Raw genomic sequence first — 26,347 nt, 5'->3', positions numbered from 1 at the left:
TGCTGAGGTCCAAGGTGAGCGCTCTGTTGTTCCATGACAAGAAGCTGTATATTCCTCATGTGTCTCTGCAACATAAGGTGCTACAATGGACTCATGATTCTCCCTTGGGGGGGCCACCTGGGACAAGAAAAGACACTGCAAACTCTGTCTAGGTACTTCTGGTGGGCCACAATGAGAAAAGATACAGAGACCTATATTCAAGGCTGTACTGTCTGTGCTCAGTCCAAGGCTAGGCATCAGCCTTCTAGTGGTTTATTAAGGCCCATACCGATTCCTCCAGCGCCATGGCACACTGTCTCCATGGACTTCATCGTGGAAATGCCCCCTAGTTTAGGGTATGATACCATTTTAGTAGTCATAGACCACCTGACTAAAATGGGGCATTTTATAGCATTACCCAAATTACCATCATCTGGAGAGTTGGCCACGACCTTTTTGCAGCAGGTAGTTAGACTACATGGTCTTCCTTCCGTTTTAATCACTGACAGGGGTTCTCAATTCACCTCTAGATTTTGGAAAGCACTGTGCATGCCAATGAAAATTGATGCTAGGTTGTCAACTAGTTATCACCCTCAGACTGATGGCAAAACAGAGAGGCTAAATCAAACATTAGAACAGTACCTTCGATGTTTCACCTTACAACACAGTGAGGAATGGAGTATGCTTCTTTGGATGGCTGAATTCGCGTACAATTATGCGAATCATTCCTCCTTAGGATGCTCTCCCTTCTACTGTCTCCATGGATATCATCCTAATATGATGCCATTTGAGCAGCCTGTTACCTCTATGCATCCATCCATACAGGAACATCACGCCCATTTGAAGGAAATGTTACAGGAGGCTACACAACATCTAGAGACATCCAGAGACAGGGATAAGTGTCAGGCAGATAAGAAGAGAACACCCGAACCTTTGTATAAAGTAGGAGATAGGGTGTGGTTGGACACAAAACATTTAAGGTTCAAAAGAAACACTAGACTGAAGCCTAAATTTGTAGGACCTTACCTAATTCATAGCATTGGTAATCCTGTGGCTATGAAACTTACTCTGCCTGCGACTTGGCATATTCACCCTGTATTCCATGTCTCCCTCCTAAAACCTTGCAGTCCACACACTAGATTACCGTCTAGACCCTCACCAGTGGTAGTAGAGGGGGAAGATGAGTACATAGTGAGGGCCCTCTTAGATTCCAAGCATGTGAGAGGGAGGATACTGTACCTAGTAGATTGGAAAGGGTATGGCCTTGAAGACCGATCTTGGGAGCCGCGTACCAATTTGCGGTGTCCTGCCCTACTGCGGCGTTTCCACGCTCGTTTCCCTGGGAAGCCTAGTGGACCGCCGGGACGTCGGTCATGGAGAGGGGGTTCTGTCACATCTCACTCGTGAAGGTCCTGTATGTGAGGAATGGCTGTGATATTAAGTTGAACTACATGGCCCAGAATGCTTAGGGGCGATGTCCTACCTCTCTGTTACCTACTTTCCTTTTTGTACTCTTCCTGTTTCGTCATCCGGTGCTTGTCACCTGAACTGTGGAGTCAGTTCCAGCAGGAAGCACCGCAAGTCCAGTGAAGCCGCCGCGGTGATTTCCTAGCCGTTTTTTACTGTTTTCCTGTTGCCAGCAAGTCAGGAGCATTTGTTTCGTTTTGTGGAGGTTTGTACGGTGCTTTCCCCGATCGTGCACTGAACGCGCTGGGATTGGGAAGGAGCGCGGCATGGTACATTAGTATCAGCTGAAGACTTTGTTTCCTTGCCAGAGGAGGTAAGGCGCCTGTGGCACGACCTAGTTATCGAACACCGTGATAGAGCTGTTGCTCTATGACTATGGAAATGCTCTGCGACTATTGAAGGCTCAAGTTAAGCAAAGGATTGTGAGTTGTTTGTGAAGGGTGGAGTTATAACCCTGTGTCATGTTCAATCCTTGTTTGGACATAGTAAGTATCAGTTACTCCGGAGTCATCTGTATGAATAGAATACAAACTGTGTACAGGAGAACAGACATATTATTATTCTGGCATTTTCTGACAAACTCGATAAACGATAGCACAGGACTGCAGGAGTGCTAACGTGTGATGAAATCACTATGGTCGATAATTATCCTTAATTGATGCCAGACTGAGAGGACTTTTTGTGATGATATATATGCTCTATGAATTAATGAGTGGCACATACTTCAGGACAACGCAAGTGCTGCTGTTGGAAGGAATAGAGCTTTTTTCTTTTATGATTTCTTTTTCTCTTTTTCTGTTTTCCATGGAGAGCACGTGGCAGCATAATGTTGTAAGTGACTGTACACACATAGTATATTGATCTGGTTAAGTGGTTCTGTATGTGTGTGTGATTTCCCCTTTCTCTCTCCTTCTCCAGGAAATCCAGTCTGATACCATTGATGTTCCTTCTTCATACACGTATCCAACGGCACCTATCAGATTATTTGGCTGCTGCGACTTTATTGTTTCCTTTGTCCCTTTTTTCCCCTTCCCTGGTGTTGTTACGCTTGGTAGAGTTTATTTATATTCTCACAGGTTGTGATACCACTAGATTATAGGGACAACTAGCCACATTCATCGCTCCCGCTGTACCTGGCTGAACAGGTTAGTGTAACCTATTTGAAATCACGACAAAGACAAGCACAGATGGTGCCAATATCTGAGCCAGTACTCTTTTTTTTAATAGAGTTTTATATAGTGCAAACTTGACCCGAATAGGGTATCAGATTGAATTACATAGCACCAGTTGCGTTACATTAGGACACATTCATTTTTGTTAGGCACGGGGAGATTAAGCGATTTACCCAGAATCACAGGATGTTCAGCGTCATTGCCGAGACTACCCATTTCCCTAGGTTCGAGGTCGACCGCCCTAGCCGTTAGGCCAACTCCTCTCCCCTAACTTGGAGGAAAATGTTAGGTCCTTCTCCTATGCACAGGTGCTGTGAGAGGGCAGGAAGGTCCTTGAGAGGTAATTCGATGAACAATTTAGCTGCTACTGTGAGGCATAACAGTGGTGGTTGACTGACCTCCCGCTTCACCTGGCTCAGACGTATAGCGCATTGCTGATCCCTGCTCTTCTCAAGGAGCTGCTTGGAACAAAGTATGATCTGAACTCTGATTACACAGTGGAAGACCAGAGGGATACGCTCTGTTGACGATATAGTAGGGGACGGTGAGTTGGCCCCCTTTGCTACTCTCATGCGTGATTATGGGCTGCTACAATTGCATCACTGACAGTACAGACAGCTCCTGCATAGCCTGCGACACATGCTGGGTTCTCCCCCTTATGATCTTGATACTGCCCCAATGTTGCATTATATCCTGATGTGGAAAGGATCTATGGACACCATGGTGGGATTGTATGTTACAGCTGTGGACAGCCTTTTTTCGAGCACCACTGCCTACAATTGATGCTGTTTGTGGGAGCAGAGGCTGTGCCTCTCACTGTCTGAGCAGGACAGGCACGACCTTTGGAAAGACCATGGAAGTTTTCTCCAGGAGGTCAGGTTGAAATTCAGTTATTTCAGGTTCCTACACTGGATGCCGGAGTGGATCTATAAAGCACATACGGCAGACGATTCCAAGTCCCGGAGGTGGCGATCCTCCCGCCATCCTAATGAGCCTCTAAGTGTGTGCTTCAAAGAGCCTGAGGCTGCCTCAACCAAAATGCCTGGGGTGCGTGCTACTGCTCCAGTCTGTCCCCCCCCCCTTAGTTTTCACTTGACTTTATCCTGGTGAGCCAACAGCAAAATTGTGCTTTACTTGGGGAAATTAATTTCAGCGCTCTCAAGAGGCTGGTAGGGGTCTCTCGAAGGTAGTGCCCATGTGTGTGAGGCAGCTCGTACCCGGATGTATACGTGTGGTACATGAATGCTAGCTAAACTAAAGTGCAGCAAAAATTCACCAATTATTGGAGCATGTGGATGGAAAATAGAACAGGTAGTTTATTTTGTATATTTACTAATTCTTGCTGAGCTGCCTCGAGTTGAACAAGCCATTCCTTGAAATACATCGTAACAACTGTGTAAATGTTGAGGGAGTCCCATTTATAAAATTATTAACACTACAGCGCACTAGCTGTTGGCTATGCCTTAGACTTCTCTGCGCCTCAGTGAGGCTTAATGAGTTTCAAGTGCTTCGCAGCAGTTTAAAGATTTTTTTGTTGCTCAAATTTTATTTAATTAAATATGTTCCCCTCGTCTTCATTGCTTGATTTTTTCTCGCGAGAAAAGTGTAACTCATTGTCATTGAAATGTCACTCATAATCAAACTGAAATTATGAAAATGTCACACATAGCAATATGAAACCTTGGCAGCTATGTTCTTTAATTGTCGCTTTGACACATGACCTATGCTGCATTGTCACTGATCTGGTGTTTAAAACTCCATGGTATTTTCCTCTGTTTACTTTCCTATGTACCACGCTGTGGATTTGAAAAAAACTGCAAATAAATAATTTTAAAAAACTAATACGCTATCCAGTTTAATTGCAAAACTAACCAAAATACTTATATATTCATTGAAATACTGATATATTCATTGAAATACAGATATATTCATTGAAATACAGATATATTCATTGAAATACAGACTGTCACTTCCAGTTGACACCTTTCTGTAAATACTCTTAAGTCCTTTACATCAGTGTTTGGAAGATGCTCATCTGAAGTGAAGCTACAAATACCTTTTTTCAGCAGCAAACAAGTGTGAGGCCTGTACTTGAACTGTCTGACCCTTAAAAGCATTCACGTCTGTGACATCTGAAACCCCAGGTCTTTACAGGTATAAATGCTTGTTTGTGTGAAATGTATTCACTGCTGGAGCCTGGAGGCGGCGGTTCCGTCAGCGGCCCCCAGAGGGCGCTCCTCGCCTGCGGATGAAACCACTAAGCTGGTCATTGGATGAAAGAGAGAAGGGTTTCCTCTTCCAGGTCAGTGGCGGCAGAGACAGCACCAGCAGCGGGGGTGACATCACTTCTTCCTTCTCCTGGTGTGTGCAGCCTGCTGCAGAGGAGGAAGGAGCCCTGTCTGTATGGTGGGCAGATACCTTCATCTTCAGACCCCCACAGACCCCCCTCAGACCCCAGATCTGCCCCTGTCCCCACTCAGAGTCCAGATCTCCCCCCCCATCAGCCCCCCAGGAGGAGGAGAGAGCCTGGACACGTCTGCACAGGTCTCTGCTCAGGTAGGAGATTGTCAGCACCTTCTGCTGAGTTTGAAGAAATAGACTGAATAATGCTGGGGGGAATCTCTGCAGGAGCTGAGCTGGGCTCTTCTATCCGGGGCCCCTGGGCCTGAGCAGGGCTCTTCTATCCTGGGGGCCCCTGGGGGGCTGAGCTGGGCTCTTCTATCCACGGGCCCCTGGGGCTGAGCTGGGCTCTTCTATCCGGGGGCCACTGGGGCTGACCTGGGCTCTTTTATCCGCGGGCCCCTGGGGCTGAGCTGGGCTCTTCTATCCGGGGCCCCTGGGCGGCTGAACTGGGCTCTTCTATCCGGGGGCCTCTGGGGCTGAGCTGGGCTCTTTTATCCGAGGGCCCCTGGGGCTGAGCTGGGCTCTTCTATCCGGGGGCCCTGGGGCTGAGCTGGGCTCTTCTATCCGGGGGCCCTGGGGCTGAGCTGGGCTCTTCTATCCGGGGGCCCTGGGGCTGAGCTGGGCTCTTCTATCCGGTGGCCCCTGGGCGGCTGAGCTGGGCTCTTCTCTCTGGGGGCCCCTGGGGCTGAGCTGGGCTCTTCTATCCGGGGCCCCTGGGGCTGAGCTGGGCTCTTTTATCCGGGACCCTGGGGCTGAGCTGGGCTCTTCTAGCCGGGGGCCCTGGGGCTGAGCTGGGCTCTTCTATCTGGGGGCCTCTGGGGCTGAGCTGGGCTCTTCTATCAGGGGCCCCTGGGGCTGAGCTGGGCTCTTCTATCTGGGTGCCCTGGGGGGCTTTCCTTCCGGCCCTAGGGGTGTTTATTGGCATCATTTGTGTTAAAGAGGGGATGCTTGCACTGTTGCACCGCATTTTACTGCACTATGAGGAATCTGTGCACAGTACTGCATCTTACTGCAGTTTGAGGAATCTGTGCATGCTGCTCTACATACTACTGCACTGTGAGGAATCAGTGCCGCTGCACTGATCTGTACTGCACTATCCATGCATTCTACACCGCATCCTACTGCACTGGGAGACACCTGTGCATGCTGCGCTGCTTTTTCCTGCATTGAGAAATCTGTGCACACTGCTTTTACTACACTTTACGAAATATGAGCACGCTGCACTGCATCATACTGCAATGTGAAGAATCTGTGCACACAGCACTGCATCTTACTGCACTATAAGAAATCTGTGCACGCTGCACTGCATCATACTGCAATGTGAAGAATCTGTGCACACAGCACTGCATCTTACTGCACTATAAGAAATCTGTGCACGCTGCACTCCATCATACTACAATATGAGGGATCTGTGCACACTGTTCTGCATCTTACTGCACTATAAGAAATCTGTGCATGCTGTACTGCATCTTACTACAATATGAGGGATCTGTGCACGCTGCACTGCATCATACTACAATGTGAGGGATCTGTGCACACTGTACTGCATTTACTACACTGAGTAATCTGTTCACACCACCCTGTTTTTTCTGTGTGACGTCAATATATGGGCTTCACTGCTTTTTGTTGTACTGACAAATCTGTGCACACTGCACTGCTTTTTACTATGCTCTGTGTACACACTTCATTACTTGTAATTGATTATGATAAAGCATTGCATGCTGCTGTTTACTGCACAATGATATATATGTGCACACTGCACTACTGTTTGCTACACCTTGAGAAATAATGGGACGCTACTCGAGGAGAAATCTGTGTACACTTCAGTGATGTTTACTGTACTCTGGAATCTGTACACACAACGCTGCTGTATGAGAAATATGTGCACAATGGATTGTGCATTCTGAACTGCTGTTTAATACACTTTGAAAAATATTTTAACACTACTGAGATTTGTCCTGATCAATTAGTAATGTGTGCGTACCTCACTGCTTTTCTGCTACACTGTTAGAGCACTATTAGCACTAGGAGAAATCTGTTATGCCCTTTGGTTTAAAAAATGCCCCTGGAACCTTCCAGAGGTTGGTGAATCAAGTCCTGACTGGGTCGGAGTCCTTTAGTGCAGCTTATATTGATGATATTGCTGTCTTTAGTTCCACCTGGCAGGACCACCTGATCCACCTTGGGAAGGTTTTAAAAGCCCTGCAAACTGCAGGCCTAACCATCAAGGCATCCAAATGCCAGCTAGGGCAGGGCACTGTGGTGTAGTTGGGCCACCTTGTTGGTGGAGGCCAGGTACAACCCTTACAGCCCAGAAGCCAGGTAATCCTGGACTGGGCATCTCCAATAACCCAGGCCCAAGTCAGGGCATTCCTTGGCTTGACTGGGTACTGCAGGAGGGTTGTGAAGGGATATGGGTCCGTTGTGTCTCCCCTCACAGAACTCACCTCCAAGAAAATGCCCATAAAGGTAAACTGGACAGTTAGTTGTCAAAAGTCTTTTGGCGCCCTGAAAGAAGCAATGTGCTCAGCACCAATTCTGAAGGCTCCAGATTATGTCAAGCAATTCATAGTGCAGACTGATGCCTCTGAGCCAGGGACAGGAGCGGTCCTATCCCAGACCAATGATGAAGGCCAAGACCAACCTGTTGCTTTTATAAGCAGAAGGCGTCTCCCCATGGAGCAGCGTTGGAGTGCCTATGAGAGGGAGGCCTTTGCTGTGGTTTGGTCCCTGAAGAAGTGGAGACCATTCTTGTTTGGTACTCACTTCCTAGTTCAAACTGATCACAGTCCTCTCAGATGGCTAATGCAAATAAAAGGAGAAAATCCTAAAACGTTGAGGTGGTCCATCTCCCTACAGGCAGTGAAAATTACTGAAAAAGCATATTCATTTCAATGTTCTGTATTTGCTAACTGTTGCATCCTTCTGCATACCCTGTAAATCAAACAAAGTACAATTTCTATTGCATTTTAAAACTGGCCTATATCCAGTAACTTATTACTGAAAAATATTTAATGCATACCCATGCTGTGTTTATTTGTCATTTGCTGACTGAGTGTGTACATCAAATGCTTAACACTGTCCCCTGATACTGCCTCACTGCTCGACCATGCTACCACAATTAGAGAGTAAGGTTCTATCTAACTTTAACCTCTGCCTACCTCTGGGTTCACTTGGTCTCTATACACACTAGACCTCATTTTTGTGTAGTATATATATCCAGTTTCCTACAATATGGCATTGAGTTTTTTTGCTACAAGTAATGGATGGGACGGAAGGGTTTGCTTCCAGAAGCATGAAAGATTTGGAAACACAATATTCTGTAATAGAAAGTGATATGTTGGAATGCGTTTGGAGTGTCGGCAAGTGTAAGCCATATCTCTTGAAAAGAAAATTTAGCTTGAGGACCGATCACAGACCACTCGTTGCTATTTTGTCTAGAATCCAAATTAAGATCCTCAGCCAGATTATCTATCAAATTATTGGAATTTTAGTGTGATTCAAATTGCAGGATGAAAGAACATTAGAGTGGACTTTCTGTCTTGGTTACCATTAGATTTGTGTTCAGTAGATTTGAAGGAAGAAATTGAGGCATGTATCATTGCATAAGTTGAAGAGTTGGTCATTTGTTCCGATATAATGGTATCGTGTGTTCGGTTGAGGGAGGATACTGTATTGAACAAGGTCATGAATTTTGGGAAATTTAGGGGGCTGAGGGAAAAACTTTGGAGACTTCTTTGCAATCTTATTGCAAGGTGGCGGATGAGTTATCTTTGGAAGGAGGATTGTTGGTAAGAGGTGATAAGTTAATTCCCCCAGGATGTTTCCACCAAAAGATTTTGGATACAGTTCATGTAGGCCATCTGGGTATGAGTGTGTTGTATCCTGATATTCTCAATGCAATCCTTCTCTACCACCAATGGAATGTTCATGTGATGTATCTATCAGAATGTTGGTGATCTGACTCCACCAGGAGCATCCAGCATGATGCTCAGCCCAATGTCAACTGAAGACCTCATCCCACAGAATCCCAACATTCTCTTGCGCATCATAGCTGCAGCATTCTACAAGCTGGACTAGTAGTGGAGAAAGCATGTATAACATATAAACAAGATGCAAGAATACTACTGAGTGTCACTGAGTGCAGGATAAGAAATGATTTCTGGTGGCCTGGAGTGGATGTGGAGGTAGAACGATTAGTGAGAAATTGTGCGCCATGCTGTTTGAGTGAGAAACATTTGGTGACCTCTGTGCCTACTGCTGTGCCTGTTTCATGTCCTGGTAAGGTGTGGCAGAGAGTTGTGGTTGATTTTTTTTCCGACCCTTTTCATGTATTACCTTCCAGTGGAGAAGTGTGGCTCACTGGTTAGAGGCGGCAGACCCATAAGCAGAGAACGGCCCGGGACCAGGGTTCGATTCCCGACGCGGCAGGGTCGTGGACCAGGGTCAGTGGACTCGATAATTCTCGCCTCGGTGCCTACTCTAGTCAGAAACCACACTCGGCAACTCTGGGCATCAGCTTGCCTCATCTTCACAACGGCCCCCCCAGACCGCCGGGGATGCTTGGTCGCACCTTAGGGATACCCATCAGGGACCATCTCTCAGGGTGAGCCAGGACGGGTTCCCCAGCGGTCGAAGCGCGGAGATACTCCTCCGGGAGTCGATTCCTAGCGCTATATAAACCCGCAATTAAATTAAATTAAATTAAATATGAGACACTTTATTGTCATGATGGATCATCTTTCCAGGTGGGTGAAAGTACGTGGTATAGCCGAACCCAACACAAACTCTGTGATTCCTTTTGGTTGTGAAGTGTTTGCAAAAGAAGAGACTCCCGAGGTGCTGCTCACTGACAATGGATTTCAATTTACTTCTTCCACCATGACAGAGTTTTTAGGCAAATGTGGAGTGAAACATTTATGCACGCCATTGTACCACCCTCAGGCTAACTAAAAGTGGAGAGATTCAACAGGTTTCTAGTGGAGTGTATCCAGAGCGCGGTGACATCCAGAGTTGACTGTGAAGTAACAACCAGCGATTTAGGGTGGGCTTATAGATCTACACCTCATTCGATCTCTGGTAAAGCACCTTTTAAACTCATGGTGGGGAGAAAAGAGATGTCCCCTAGGTTTCCCTCATTTGATCTCTGGTAAAGCAGCTTTTACACTCATGAGGGGGAGGAAAGAGATGTCCTGAAGATGGAAATGATGGGCCAAGGCTGTGATGAATGTCTACAGCAAGTGATGATGCCGGGAAATTGAGAGACAAACAGTTGTGCTCGGTGTCAGAGGGACGTAAGGTGTAAGGAAAAATATGTCCAGGAGGTCAAATTCGAAATGGGTGATTTGGCACGTATCAGGAAGACACCATTTTGTTAAGAAAGGCATCTTCGAAATTTTGAGATCCTGTTAGAGTCATCAAGGTTAGAGGCATTGCTGTTCGTGTTTCGAATGGGCAATGGTGCAATATGGCAAGAGTTGCTAGAAATGGAAAATGTGATAATGAAAGTGAAAAAACATGTAAGTGACAAACAAGTGTCTGTTGCAGGGAATGCTGCAGAGTTCTTGGTTAAGAAGGAGTTCTCGTGTTATCAAAGTACCTAAAAGACACTCTCCTCTTACATGTTGAGTGGCATCTGGTTAGTTTTTTATATTTACTTTGGGTATTGCTTTCTGTGGTTCTCTGGGTTGAATTATTGTCCTGATTTGTGTGTGGTTTTGTCTCTGTGGTTCTATGTGTGTGTGTGTGTGTGTGTGTGTGTCTGTGTGTGGTGTTAAAAAGGGGAGAAGATGTGTAGCCTCTGCAGATAGGATGCCTTTACTGTTTATTGTTAAATGATGTAATACTGCAGTGTACAGACATTGGTCATGTTGTGTTCTGTTATGGAATTTCTTATGTGATGGTTTGAATAGTGTTACAGATGCAAGGATCCGCTGGGGCTTCTACACCTGTGTAACTGGCTCTTCAGGACCTTCTCAGAACTCTACCCCACCCCGCCCCCCCCACCTTGTGGATTGGAGTTACTTCCACATGGTTTCTCCCCTCTGTTTCGGGGGTTCTTACCTGTCCTCCCCCATGGCCTCCACATGTTTGCTGCCACTGCCCCATACAGTAAATACTGGTGGGAGGGTAGAGTATATTTGTTTACTTATACTTTACTTATATTTGTTTTCGAGTTTCACAAAGCTCCTTAGTTTTCCACCTGTTACTAGTTCCATAGCATTTTCCTACCCTTTCTCTCCCGCAACCCAGCCCAATATCCCTCATGCGAGGGGTTGTAGTAATGCCGACCGTGTAAGGTACTTCGCATACAGAACCATCATTTGTGTTCGCTGCGAGACCCAGGCCCATTGAAATTGCAGGGTATCCAGCAAGAGACCAGAATATTTAACGCCTGTTTGAGCGTTAGGGCTAATTAATCTGGCCCATAGCATGGTACTAGTGGAGAGAAAGTGTACGCCACTCACTATCACGCCCCCTCCCCCATCAACAATGTCTTCAGTAAGCTGCCCATTTCAGGTGCGCCGCCAGACAATAAAGCTCCAAGTCAGACACCGCTAACCCACCTCCATCAGTGGGGAGCCATAGTTTGGTTAATGCCAGTCTACGGTGTCCTGTGCCTTATATGAGGTATATCAATAGGCTGTTAATCTCCCAAAAGATGGATTTTGTGAGCCAAATAGGGCGAGCTGCAAAGTAATGAAAGAGACTGGGAAAGAAAACCATCTTTGCAGTATGACCCTGCCTGCGACGGATAGAGGAAGTCTGCAAAAATCATTGCCAGTTGAAGATTGCTCAAGATCGGCCAAGTTGTAGTAAATATGAATGCCCAGGACTGTGGATCGGGCTGTTAGAAGGCAGGCACGCTGGGTCTTGTCGATCTCTGTCGCTCGAGTTCCAACAAAGCAAACGTCGAGGTGCTGGATGGTGCCTGTTTGCACAGGGTGGTCACTCCTTGACCACAAAGGAGATTCTTCAGTCTTCCACGAGGAGTGGGATGTCGAAGGGTCCAGAGTTTCGTTTCATAAGTTTCAGTCAGGATAATCTGATGTGCATTGGCACTGTTCCCACCTATATTCCAAATCTGGGGGCTGGACTACCTGCTAGGTCCCTCCTATGGGTGGGACCTGGGGAGGGGGTGGTTACACCCCCTTCCCTTTGTCCAGTTTCGCGCCAGGACTGGGGCTGGATGGCCCCAGAACCGGTTTGACTGGAATCTGCCCAGGGACACCTTGTGCGCCCCAGGCAGTGTCATTCAAACCTCCCTGCTACAATCCACTATCTCCTGTCTGGGGTGGTGTGACACCTCCCTGTGACAGGAAACCCTTTGTCCAGGCGTCCTCTGCCAAGTTTCGGTCAGCAGCAGGAGGTCAGACATGTGTCTGTGGCAGCAGCATCCATTTTGTGATGCTGGGGCTCTGGTTAGGATTAACCGTGTTTTCTCTAAAGTACATGTCTTCTCCCTCTAGAAGGGTGGCATGCTATCCCCATTACCAGGACTGGCAAGGGGATAGTATTCCAATGTGTATAACACCAAACACAACATGTTTTGATAAAGCCAAACCAGAGTTGCAATAACCGTAAGGATTATAATGCACTTAAGAGTATATGGTATGGCAGTATCACTGGAACAGCATTAAGGAATTGGTCCCAACACTGCAGTCAGGCTCAGCTCATGCTAGAGCACCATCTCACATAAAACCAAGCACTCTGCCTCCAGGACTGTAAAGGCCTGCCATAGGAGTGACTTATAGGTATAGATGTGTCCAGATATAGGTTTAGACATAGGTATACTACATCTAAGCAAGGGGTGAGTACACCACCTTGCCCCAGCTGTGGGAACAGCCAGCTGTGTCGATTTAAGTACCAGCCAGGGGTGGCAAAAGATATGCTGCAGCCCCTGTTAGGCCTTGGATGCACCTATGCCCTTGGCACCTATAGTGCACTGGATAGGGGCTGACAAGGTGTCCAGTACCAAATGGGTTATGTACCTATAGTACATGTCTGTGAATTTAGAGAGAGAACAGCAGGCTGGGGGTCTGATTAGCAGGCCCACATCCACATTAAGTCGAAAACCAGTGAAGCAAAAAGCAAAAATTGGGGTGACCATATGATAGCTGACCCTACTCTCCTACAGGGGTCTGGACAACGATCAGACCAGAATCCGTAATAACGGGTGGTGGTCACAGTATTTTTCACCAGACATTTGACCCTTCTAGCTCTCGTATGTACGCTAGCCGAGCATAAGAAAGTATTTAAGTGTACTGATAGCTTGTGCGTACCCAAGTAATAAGAGTCGAAGCCGCCCTCTGGAGTTAGGGTCTCAAGGTATCAACAAATCTTCAATTGTTAATCCAACATCGAAATGCGTGGGCAGTTTTATGTAGTGGGGATGTGGGCAGTGGGGGTGTAATCTATCTAAAGTGACACCAGCCATGCAGTTAAAATCTCCTCCAAGTAAAATAGAGTAATGATGTATTTGGGTGACAAGAAAGTTTGGGAGAATAGGAATGATAGTTTGGCCCACATTGGGGACATAACTGTTTACTAAGGCTATGTCTTTACCATCCAGTTTGACTGCTAATATCACATAGTGACCTTCTGGGTCAATGATCTCGATCTGTGAGAGAAATGGGGAAGGAAGGATACAGACTAGCACCTCCACCAAAGGCGGAGTACGTGGTGGCAAAGATTTCTCCCCTTCTTCGCTTCTGCAGCAATGGGCCCACAAAGCAGTTCTGTTTGAGGTATCTGTGAGGGATGATGCAGATATACCACCTGCTGTCCCTGTGCCCACCCACCGTTGTTGTTTCAGTCGTACTCAATTGGTGCATTCCAGATCTGTGGCAGAATGATATGCTTCCTGTGAGAGCTGATGCGCCATATGATATATTTACATCTTTGGAAGTCTCAGTTCACCTGAAGTAGCGGCTTGGAGTTTGGACATGGCCAGTCCGCATGTCTCACCTTGCCGGAAGTATGTTGTAATGGCTGCGTCTGTTAGGCATAGTTCGGATGCCAGGACCAGTATAGGCAGCATGCTGAAAATATAGTTAACATCAAAAATAAAGCGGAAGGTTCCCCTGGTTTACTTTGCACACAGGTTGGGGGATTATACTACATTTAAAAACAGTGGGCCTGTGTTTTTGGAAAAAGACTCAGTTGAAGTTTGGAGTCATAGATTGGAAAATACCAATACCTGCACAGAACCTACTTTCATTCAGGTCTTAAAACTAATAGCCACTTTATAGCGTGTAGAAAAGCTTATCCAACAAACACCATCCCAAGTGAAAATGATATACTTTGATAAAAAATAGACATCTATATTTAGACAGGTAGAGCAGGTAAGCACACCAGAAAAATTGAAAGTGAAAATTAAAATTATTTTTATTATTTTATTTCCTTACCAAAGCCATTGAGCAAGAGTGAAGGCACTGACGACCTTTATTGAACAGTGGAAGTCTCTCTTAAGATAGAAAAGAGAAAATTAACAGGTACAGATTTTGCCTAACTGAAATTCAATTTTTGATAAAGGCGGGGAGGCGAAGACCCAAAGACATTAGAGAAAGAACGCTGATGGTTTAAGATAATATCACTGAATGGAGTTTGTTTAAAATCTCATCCTTAGGACAACAGGTAGCGCAAAATGTTATATCCCTAGTAGCACCAGTAATTTCATAGAAATGTTGTAAATATGATAAAGTGTTACAAAGAATTGTATCTAAAATTATGTTTTTAATTTGTAGATTATTTATGAAACTGTCAAAGTTGTCCTGAAGAAGGTGTACATACTTGGAAATTGCACCGAAACGCAGCGTCGACCCTTTGTACTTTGACCTTTTTATGGTTTTTATTGTTTTTATTTTAGAATGTAACCCCTAGTGGGAGGTATTTTAATAAATTTTTGTTATCACTTTCAATTTTTCTGGTGTGCTTACCTGCTCTACCTGTCTAAATATAGATGTCTATTTTTTATCAAAGTATATCATTTTCACTTGGGATGGTGTTTGTTGGATAAGCTTTTCTACACGCTATAAAGTGGCTATTAGTTTTAAGACCTGAATGAAAGTAGGTTCTGTGCAGGTATTGGTATTTTCCAATCTATGACTCCAAACTTCAACTGAGTCTTTTTCCAAAAACACAGGCCCACTGTTTGAAAATATAGTTAAACCTTGGGCTACCACCATGTTCATAGTTTGGACTCGTCCACACAGCGACAATTGCAGTTTGATCCATTTAGTGAAATCCCTGTGCATTTGATAAGTCAGTGCAGTCATATTGTCTTTGATCATCATTGGAAAATTGGTAGTAATCAATACTCGTAATATTTCATCTTGGTGGCGATTTCCCAAAATGGATGTGCACGGAGGGCTTCCCTCGTTGTATTGACCATCAAGGGTAAGACTTCACTTTTGTTACATTTCATTTTGTACCTGGAAAGTGCTGTAAAGTCTGATATGGTGAACGTCGGTGCTGGCAGCGAACGTTCTGGAGAGGGTAAAGTGAGGAATATGTTGTCCACATACAGCTTAATTTTCGGGTCGCCGGCTATAATTTCAGTTTGCCAAATGTCTTGAGAGCAGTATATGCTGAATGTGAGAGGTTCTAAGGTTAACAGAAAGAATGCCACGACCAATGTGCTTCTTTCTCTCCCTTTCCCTTCAGCTCTTCTCCACTTCTTTTCTTGTCTGCCATCTGTTTGTTCAAATCCAATTGCGCACTTCACATTATGTGTTGTATGCATGCTCAGAATTGAGATGTTCCTAAGTTTAAAGATTCAGAAATCTAGACTATTATGCATTTCATTCCTAGCTTTATCAGCATTCACGTTAAACACAGTTATAAAAAGACTGCTCTTCCCAGAGCCCATTGGAATGCCTGACTACAGAAAACCACACCTGGTGCACCGTCATGACACACTAGATCTCATATTTATTCCTCCTATGCATGCAACAAGTCTTCTTCTCTAAAAATGCGCATTGAAAACAAGATTCATTGGCTTTTCTGTTTTCATTTTCTAAATTGTTGGGTTTTTCAGTGTTATCCAAACTTTTAAAACATTTTTTACTTATTTTTATGCTCTGTAAAAAAATATAGGGCTAGTGAGTTTATTTACTTCTCTTGCTTGTCCCTTTTGTCATTTCTAATTTCCATCTATCTTCTCCTAACATTTTTTTTGAATTTGCTCTTTCGGGTCATGTTTCAGTGTTTTGCTCACCTACAAACCTTCCCATCGATCTCTTTCCAGCAGTCTAGTCCCAGGATGTGCCGGCTGGAGGTATGTTTGCATCTCATTATCTCATAAATATTTGATTGCATTTTTTATTCTTGTAAAACATCAACAAAGAGGAAACTCTTTGAGCGATACAGGTTGCAGGGATCATCATTTACATAATATGTGTGGCATATGTAGAACACATCCTGGTTGGGAAGCATTGCCAGTTACATCAGTGTCAGAGCAAGATCTACTAACCCCTTCCATTCTTTGGACGTACTGGTAACGTCCAAGGTTGTGGCGTTCCGGTGCCAAATGTAACCGTTACGTCCAAGGCCCACTATTTTGAAATCCCTCTGCTGCAAACAGCACAGGAATTTCCTTTTTTTTCTCCAGCCTTGGGAGCAGGTGAAGAGCTTACCCAGCTGCCCGAGGCACTTTTCTTTCAGTGTACTGACGAGCAGCGTGCATGGCGTGCTGACGCCACTACAGTGAAAGTGAAATAAGCTGATAGGTTCATTTCACTTTCACTTTCACTGCCTACATGCTCCTGGGGCTATCTCAGTCCACCGAGCACGTAGTCAGACAGGAGAGGTATCATTGGAGAATCTAGTAGATCTCTGCTTGGGGATCGCCACAGGAGGGCTTTTTTTTAACTTAGGGGTAGGGGCTGCCCTAAATGGGCATTATACTGCCCCCAGCTGTCGGAAAATGATCAGTCTTTCTGCTCCCCTCACCCTGGGGGACAGAAAGGCACTAGGCACCAGGAATTTTTATTTTTTATTTTTTAATAATGGAGCGGTGGGGGCTGCCCAAAATGGGCATGTCTATGCCCCCACCCCAAACACAACAGGGACAGTCCGCCTGCCCCCCTGGGAGGTAGGTTACCTACAATCAGCCCCCCCAGGGGGGCAGAAAGCCCATTAGATGCCAGGGATTTTTTTCTCCTCTCTGAAAGAGAAGTGGGGTCTTCCCAGAATGGGCTTGCTATTATCTCTACACCCCAAAACAAAAGGGACAGGCTTTCTGTCTCTCCCTGGGGCAGAAAGGGGTTATTACCACTGATCTGCCCCCCAGGGGAGGGGTGGGGTGAGTCCACTAGACACCAGGGATTTCATTTTTTTTTTTTGCATGTATTTTTATTATTTTAACACAAGAGAAATAATACACATATCGGGCGCCACCAAACGAAACACAGCGCAGCTGTGGATGAGCGAACGAAGCAACGAAACACCATACAATCATTAGCGGAAGAAAAATCAATACCAGCAAAAAGCTGGAGCAAAGCAGTTAAATGTCCATGACTGCAGGCATCCCCCCACCTCATCCACCCACCAGAAATACAGGATATACGATGCATACACGTGACACCCAGATACGCTAGGAAAAACAGGAGAATATGCTACAGCTCTTGCGGAGAGGGAAAAGGGAAATAGAAAGGTCATAGAAAATAACAAAGGAAAAAAAAAACCACCACCCACCACCCTACACCCCTGCTTATGGCTACGACCTAACCCCACTAGCAGTGTGCCTGTCGCCCCCTAAACTACACCCCAAGGATGGGGAAAAAGGTGGAGGAGGAGAATGTTACAGTACGATACGAGCTCCCAGACTCCCATCCCCCCACCAAAAGCAGACACCCCCTACCGTCAGAAAGGCAAATCGCAGCAAATCAAGAGATAATCTGTAGGGGAGCCGCAAACAAAGAAAGAGAGAACATCCCGTCCGACCCCGGCTCCACAGAAATAGCAAACCCCGTCGAGACACATTAGAAAAACAGTAACCAGGCTAATCAAACGTACAGCCGGCCCCGCTCCCACAGATACAACCCAGCAAAAACAAAGGGAAACATTGCCTCGATGCCTGATCAAGTTCAGCCCAAACCCTCACGATCCATCACGAAAACCCCTTCCAGCACACACAGATCACCATGATTCTTCACGTTGATTACATCCATTCGGACCGCCGTCACAACAGGAATACCAGAGAACAGTAGAGTGTCAAAGTTAATACGAGGAGAGGGAAAGCAGGATAAACGTACACAAGGGATTTCATTTTTATTGAAAAAATGGGATTGGAGCTACCCACAATGGGCAAAGCCATGCCCCCATTCAAGTATAAAAATGGAAGTCTTTCTGCCCCTCCTCAGGTTCAATTGAGGGTAATAACCCCCGATCTGCCCCCAGGGTGGCAGAAAGCCCACTAGGCCCCAGGGATTTGTTGTTTTCAATATGTGTGCCAATGACCCCACCTCCAAACAAAAAAAAAACTGTCTTTCTGCCTGCCTTGAGGGGGCAGATGGGGGTAATTGCCCTAGATTTCCCCCCGGAGGCAGTAAGCTTATTAGACACCAGGATTTTTTGTAATAAAAGATGGCTGTGATGCAAATGCCCACTCCCCCAAAGGGGCAATAGCCCCTGATCTGCTCCCTGGATGGCAGAAAGCCCACTACGAACCAGAGAAATGTTTATGGGCTTAGGCAGGGTTGGTCCCCTGTTTGTGAACACATTTTTTCTGCTTCTGCCCCCCCCTCCCCCACCACCACCCTCTTGGGGGCAAATCAGTGATATTTTTAGGCTAATCTGCAGAAAAGACACTAGCTTCTGTGTGTGTGAACTGGAGTGCGGCTGATGGTCCGTTTTAACTGGCATTTGGCTGACTGTGTGTGAACCTGCATTTTGCTGGTGATGTGTGTGGCCTGTGCTTAGGTGGCAGTGTGTGTTGGCTAGTGCTTGGCTGGCAGTGTGCGTGGACTGTTGTTTGGCTATCGGTCTGCATGGCTGGACCATGTCTTGTGATTTGTGTGTGTGCTGTCGCTTGGCTGGTGATGTGCGTGGATGTTGTGTTGCTGGAGGTACATGGATGGTTCTTGGCTGGTGATGTGCATGGATGGTGCTTGGCTGGTGATGTACGTGGATGGTGCTTGGCTGGTGGTGTGCATGGATGGTGCTTGGCTGGTGATGTACGTGGATGGTGCTTGGCTGGTGGTGTGCATGGATGGCGCTTGGCTGGTGATGTACGTGGATGGTGCTTGGCTGGTGGTGTGCATGGATGGCGCTTGGCTGGTGATGTTCGTGGATGTTGTGTTGCTGGCGGTACATGGATGGTTCTTGGCTGGTGATGGGCATGGGTGGCGCTTGGTTGGTGGTGTGTATGGATGGTCATTGGTTGGTGGTGTGCATGGATGGTGCTTGGCTGATGGTGTGCATGGATGGTCCTTGGCTGGTGGCGTGCATGGATGGTGCTTGGCTGGTGGTGTGCATGGATGGCGCTTGGCTGGTGGTATGCATGGATGCCGCTTGGCTGGTGGTGTGCATGGATGCCGCTTGGCTGGTGGTGTGCATAGATGGCGCTTGGTTGGTGGTGTGCATGGATGGTGCTTGGCTGGTGGTGTGCATAGATGGTGCTTGGTTTGTGGTGTGCATGGATGGTCCTTGGTTGGTGGTGTGCATGGATGGTGCTTGGCTGGTGGTGTGCATGGATGGTGCTTGGTTGGTGGTGTGTATGGATGGTCCTTGGTTGGTGGTGTGCATGGAGGGTCCTTCGGTAGTGGTGTGCATGGATGGTGCTTGGCTGGTGGTATGCATGGATGCCGCTTGGCTGGTGGTGTGCATGGATGGTGCTTGGCTGGTGGTATGCATGGATGGTGCTTGGCTGGTGGTGTGCATGGATAGTGCTTGGTTGGTGGTGTGCATGGATGGTCCTTGGTTGGTGGTGTGCATGGATGGTGCTTGGCTGGTGGTGTGCATGGATGGCGCTTGGTTGGTGGTGTGCATGGATGGTCCTTGGTTGGTGGTGTGCATGGATGGTGCTTGACTGGTGGTGTGCATGGATGGCGCTTGGTTGGTGGTGTGCATGGATGGTCCTTGGCTGGTGGTCCGCATGGATGGTGCTTGGCTGGTGGTGTGCATGGATGGTGCTTGGCTGGTGGTATGCATGGATGGCGCTTGGCTGGTGGTGTGCATGGATGGTGCTTGGCTGGTAGTGTGCATGGATGGCGCTTGGCTGGTGGTGTGCATGGATGGTGCTTGGCTGGTGGTATGCATGGATGGCGCTTGGCTGGTGGTGTGCATGGATGGTGCTTGGATGGTGCTTGGCTGGTGGTGTGCATGGGTGGTGCTTGGCTGGTGGGGTGCATGGATGACGCTTGGCTGGTGGTGTGCATGGATGGTGCTTGGCTGGTGGTATGCATGGATGGCGCTTGGCTGGTGGTGTGCATGGATGGTGCTTGGCTGGTGGGGTGCATGGATGACGCTTGGCTGGTGGTGTGCATGGATGGTGCTTGGCTGGTGGTATGCATGGATGGCGCTTGGCTGGTGGTGTGCATGGATGGTACTTGGCTGGTGGTATGCATGGATGGCGCTTGGCTGGTGGTGTGCATGGATGGTGCTTGGATGGTGCTTGGCTGGTGGTGTGCATGGGTGGTGCTTGGCTGGTGGGGTGCATGGATGACGCTTGGCTGGTGGTGTGCATGGATGGTGCTTGGCTGGTGGTATGCATGGATGGCGCTTGGCTGGTGGTGTGCATGGATGGTACTTGGCTGGTAGTGTGCATGGATGGCGCTTGGCTGGTGGTGTGCCTGGATGGTGCTTGGCTGGTGGTGTGCATGGATGGCGCTTGGCTGGTGGTGTGCATGGATGGTGCTTGGCTGGTGGTGTGCATGGATGGCGCTTGGCTGGTGGTGTGCATGGATGGTGCTTGGCTGGTGGTGTGCATGGATGGCGCATGGTTGGTGGTGTGCATGGATGGTCCTTGGCTGGTGGTGTGCATGGATGGTGCTTGGCTGGTGGTGTGAATGAATGGTGCTTGGCTGGTGGTGTGCATGGATGGTGCTTGGCTGGTGGTGTGCATGGATGGTGCTTGACTGGTGGTGTGCATGGATGGCGCTTGGCTGGTGGTGTGCATGGTTGGTGCTTGGCTGGTGGTGTGCATGGATGGCGCTTGGCTGGTGGTGTGCATGGATGGTGCTTGGCAGGAGCTTGGCTGGTGGTGTGCATGGATGGTGTTTGGCTGGAGCTTGGCTGGTGGTGTGCATGGATGGTGCTTGGCTGGTGGTGTGCATGGATGGTGCTTGGCTTTCCAAAACATTGCTATTCGTCACTTGAAAAGTACGTATGCAAGGTCTGTGAACCTGTGTAAGTGTTTGCCCCCCTTTGCTTTAGGGTGAAGGCCTAGCAAGCAGGATTCAGGGGTAGTTGACAGTGTATGATCTGCAAGTTCTGCTATGGTGGCTGTAACCTCAAGCCATGACACCTGTAGTGGTGGGCACTCCCACACCAAATGTTAGAAACCAGCATCAGCCAGTTTACGGCACGGACACTCTGGTGTCAAATCAGGAAACACGCTGTTGATACGGTGGGGGGAGAGTTAACTGTAATGTGTTTAGTTAAATTGAGTGAATTGGAATCGATGGTTCCAGGACCCTTGGCTAACATGTTGTAGCGCCTGTATGCATGACTTGAGCGGTTGTGGGAGCACAGAGTTCATCTAGCCAATGCTGTCCCCCGTGTGCAGCTGGTGAAAGGTTGATTGTCGGCATTTGAAACACCTTCCTGTTGCTCTGTTCTTCAAACAATCATTAAAAATTGACTGAGGTGGAGTGCTCACTGCTGTGTTATTGGAAGTCGTATAAAAGGGGGTGGTGATGGACGGAGCATCTGAACCAATCAAACACTCGTACCCAGTCAACAGATCTGGGTTTAATCCATCACCGTTCTTTAGCCCACTCTGCCACCCCAGTTCAGACATGGCCATATGCAAATCAGTCTGACCCTGTGCCTCATGGGAACAGTCCAGTCTGAACTGCCAAGCCACGCCTTCCCTGGACCGGAAACAAGCTTCCGAGGACCGGTTTCTGGCATTTCAGCCGTCTTCAGCTCGGCTTGCTTGAATCCAGTGGCAAAGTGAGCAAGGGACTTACGTCTGAGCATACCCTGCCAACTTATGGCGAACAAAGTGGTACAAAAGAGGGTGGTGATGGACGGAGCATCTGACCCAATCAAACACTCACACCCAGTCAACAGATCTGGGTTTAATCCATCACCGTTCTTTAGCCCACACTGCCACCCCAGTTCAGACATGGCCATATGCAAATCAGTCTGACCCTGTGCCTCATGGGAACAGTCCAGCCCGAACTGCCAAGCCATGCCTTCCCTGGACCGGAAACAAGCTTCCGAGGACCGGTTTCTAGCATTTCAGCCGTCTTCAGCCCGGCTTGCTTGAATCCAGTGGCAAGTGAGCAAGGGACTCACGTCTGAGCATACCCTGCCAACCTATGGCGAACAAAGTTGTACAAAAGGGGGTGGTGATGGACAGAGCATCTGAACGTATCAAACACTCACACCCAGTCAACAGATCTGGGTTTAATCCATCACCGTTCTTTAGCCCACTCTGCCACCCCAGTTCAGACATGGCCATATGCAAATCAGTCTGACCCTGTGCCTCATGGGAACAATCCAGCCCGAACTGCCAAGCCATACCTTCCCAGGACCGGAAACAAGCTTCCGAGGACCGGTTTCTGGCATTTCAGCCGTCTTCAGCCTGGCTTGCTTGAATCCAGTGGCAAAGTGAGCAAGGGACTCACGTCTGAGCATAGCCTGCCAACTTATGGCAAACAAAGTGGTACAAAATGGGGTTGATGTTGGACGGAGCATCTGAACCAATCAAACACTCACACTCAGTCAACAGATCTGGGTTTAATCCATCACCGTTCTTTAGCCCACTCTGCCACCCCAGTTCAGACATGGCCATATGTAAATCAGTCTGACCGTGTGCCTCATGGGAACAGTCCAGCCCGAACTGCCAAGCCATGCCTTCCCTGGACCGGAAACAAACTTCCGAGGCCCGGTATCTGGCATTTCAGCCATCTTCAGCCCGGTGTGGTAAATAAATAAATAATACCCTATTTTTGACTGGACAAATATCATAACAGATAGCTCAATAAATAAGAGTCAAGATTCGAGGTAGTAGGAGTTTTGCAGGTTTATTACAGCATAAGGACAGGAACAGGACAACCTGCATAGGAACAGGGGCCCAGCAGCTGCTGGGGCTGGGTCTGGGATGAGCGCGCTAGCTTTTAATAACAATGCATGAACTTATATACATAACGCAAACACATAGCATTACATTGCAGTAGGCGTAGCAGTGGGTGGAGCAGAAGGCGTGACGCGTAGCAGTCGCGAAAGATAACAGTAAAAGTAGGTGTAACTGGGCGTATACATAGACATGTGGTGCAGACGTAACAGAATATGTCATGAATGGGCGGAAACATTGGAGGGGGCTACCTAAGGAGCCGGGACCTTTAACCTGATGGTGCGCGCAAACTGACAATGACGTGTTACGAGGAGAAGCTGGGGGCTATGAACTCTGTGCTAGGAGCAGAGACTAAAGTCTGGAGGGTCGGAGCGACATGTACCTAAACTCTATCTAGTATCTGATGTTTAGGGAACATGTTGATATAAACTAGAAGTCATGAGGGGAAAAGCTAACTTGACTCTAAGACTGGACCATGCATTATTCTACATGTAGTGCGTGATGAAGAATATTAAATGACCATTAAATGCAGTATTTCTCTTAACATGGAGACGAGAAGGCTAGACAATGACGGAAACTATTGATGCAGTTCAGTAGCTTAGGAATGCAGAGAAGGAGGACTGAACTGATAACTGGAACTATAACATACTTTTGGCAGACTCAGAGGCAGAGCCAAGCTGCACCGGGCACTGCGAGGCAGGAAGTAAGTGAAAGGTCGAGGATACAGGTGGGGGCTGTATCGCTCCTCAGCGAGGCTTCAGGAGACAGGAGCTGAATCTAGTGTCCGGGCCCTGTTGAGGCCTGGAAACGGGGACTTTATAATGAAATAACGTGCACACTGAGAAACGTGGCAACATTACTTTACATAGGCCTGATATTCGTAGTATTCACGAGGACTGGAAACTGGCATACTAGAGGTGGACACAACTATAATTGCGTCATTAATCAGACATGGGGAATAACATATGCATATTGGTCATGCACACATAACATATGATGGATGAGGCGTAGGGACACAGAACATGGCAAAATTTACTTTTCCACATTCCCTCCTTGTCACTACGTTTACATCAGGAAACATCAATATTCATGATACCATCTATCATTTCATACAGTACCATTTGCTCGCCTCGAATTGTCTTGGAACGAGATTTAGAACGGGGCTTGGGACTAGGAATACAAGAGGTAGCACAAATGCCGCAAATCGCAGGGCCACATTGTATACAGAGGCAGCAGCTGAATATGATCGCTACTGCAATACCTAGAAAGGACAGGATTTTCCATCCCCAGGCGGAAATTATATTCCAGAACCAACCGGACCATGTCCAGGTGCCTGGATCTTGGTGTAACAGATGGGCAATTTTATGGAGTCTGGTTATAGCTGAATAAACAGACGGCGCGTTATTTGGAATGAAAATGCAACAACTAGATCCGAGAACTCTACAGGCCCCGCCCCTATCGGCCAGTATGACGTCAAGGACGAGACGATTCTGGAGCACAACAATTCTCATAAAGGATTGCTCTTCAGTTAAGTTACCTAGAGCAGAGGCAGTCTCATCTACTACAGCTTCAAGGGTTCTTGTTAACCTACGGATTAGCTTACTGTTTACAACTGTACCTAAATAAGGGAACACACCTTTATCTATATCAATGAATTGCTCTGCGGCAGTTTCAGTATAATCGACAATCGGAAGGTTTCTCTTGTGTCTAGTGTGTACTAGGTGTGTGTTTCTATGATAGTCAGGTGGGGCTAGAAAAACTGGTGGCAGTAGGAAAGCAATGTAACAGGTTCCCTCCCAATCGAGGGGCAGATGAACATATGCAGTTTGACCACAAACAAAATAAGAATGACGTGAAGCTTTAAAATTAGATTTCCCACTGTCACTATACTTGATAATAGTAGTACAATCACTATGTCCTACGTGTACAGAACCATGACTACGGACACATAATTCGCCTTTGACTGGTAGTACTGAAATAGCAGGTGTGTCTGGAGTAGTATCAGACTGGACATTCAGGACCATAAAATTCGACGAATAATTACCTAAATTATACACTTCATTTTCTAGATCTAAACCTGTTCTGTGGGGGAAACCTTGCTTGTCTGGGAAACATGTGCTGTTAAGAAAAGACATATCTGTTGAGGATGACGTTAACGTGGACCATGCTCCACACGAACCATTATGTGAGAATGGATAAGGAAAAAGTGGCAGAACTCCCTTCGGTGTCTGGAAAGGGGGGAGTCGACCACACACCCAACAATTAGTGGCATTGCTGGTCTGGTGTGAGTAATGTAACATACGGATAAATGAGTTATTACGCATAGCGAGGCGGTAAGCATATTCGTGAGGAGGCAGATCACTAAACGTGTGCTCTACTGTAACATTAGCAGACTTATTTACATGAGGAACTGAAAAATACAGGAAAAATGCATAGCTGATGCAAGAAATCATAATGCTGATGAATAATATGAAACTTAGAAAAATGATACATTGAATTGAACTTTGACTGACTCTCTCACTATGGGGGTCTATTTTATACATGTCAGAAACAGCCTAACCGTTTCACCTAGGGGAGGACTTATACAATCAAACTGACTGACTTAATTTACTAGACCTTAACTTTTGCTTATACTCCTGCTGCGGAGTTTTCTCTAACAGGGAAGGGGTTGTGTCAATGTCTTTTGCGGGACAGTCCTTAGGAACAATATTTCGGCAGTCCTTAAAATCCTGGGAATCCTTGGAAATGTTTTTAGAAACGGGTTTCAATCCATTGAAAAGTTTTACATGAGAAAGATGTATCCATCCTTTTCGGCCTTCCAGCTTCACGGCTGTACGGGTGGTGAGGAGGACCTGACGGGGCTCCTTCCAACGAGGTTCCAGCGGACTTGATCTGTCAAAGTTTCGGATCATCACCAGCGAACCTGGAACGATTTCATGCGGTGCCACCTCGGTATTGTCTGGAAATGCGGCGGCAACCTGTGAACGACATGAGTTGAGGGCAGACATCAAGGAAGCTAGGTAATCTGTCAGCATATTACATGAAACATCAGTAATACTTCGGGGTCTAGGAGTACCCC

This window comes from Lissotriton helveticus (assembly GCF_964261635.1).
Source record: "Lissotriton helveticus chromosome 1_1 unlocalized genomic scaffold, aLisHel1.1 SUPER_1_unloc_1, whole genome shotgun sequence".
Lineage (NCBI taxonomy): Eukaryota > Metazoa > Chordata > Amphibia > Caudata > Salamandridae > Lissotriton > Lissotriton helveticus.
Note: the sequence above shows the minus strand (reverse complement) of the source record.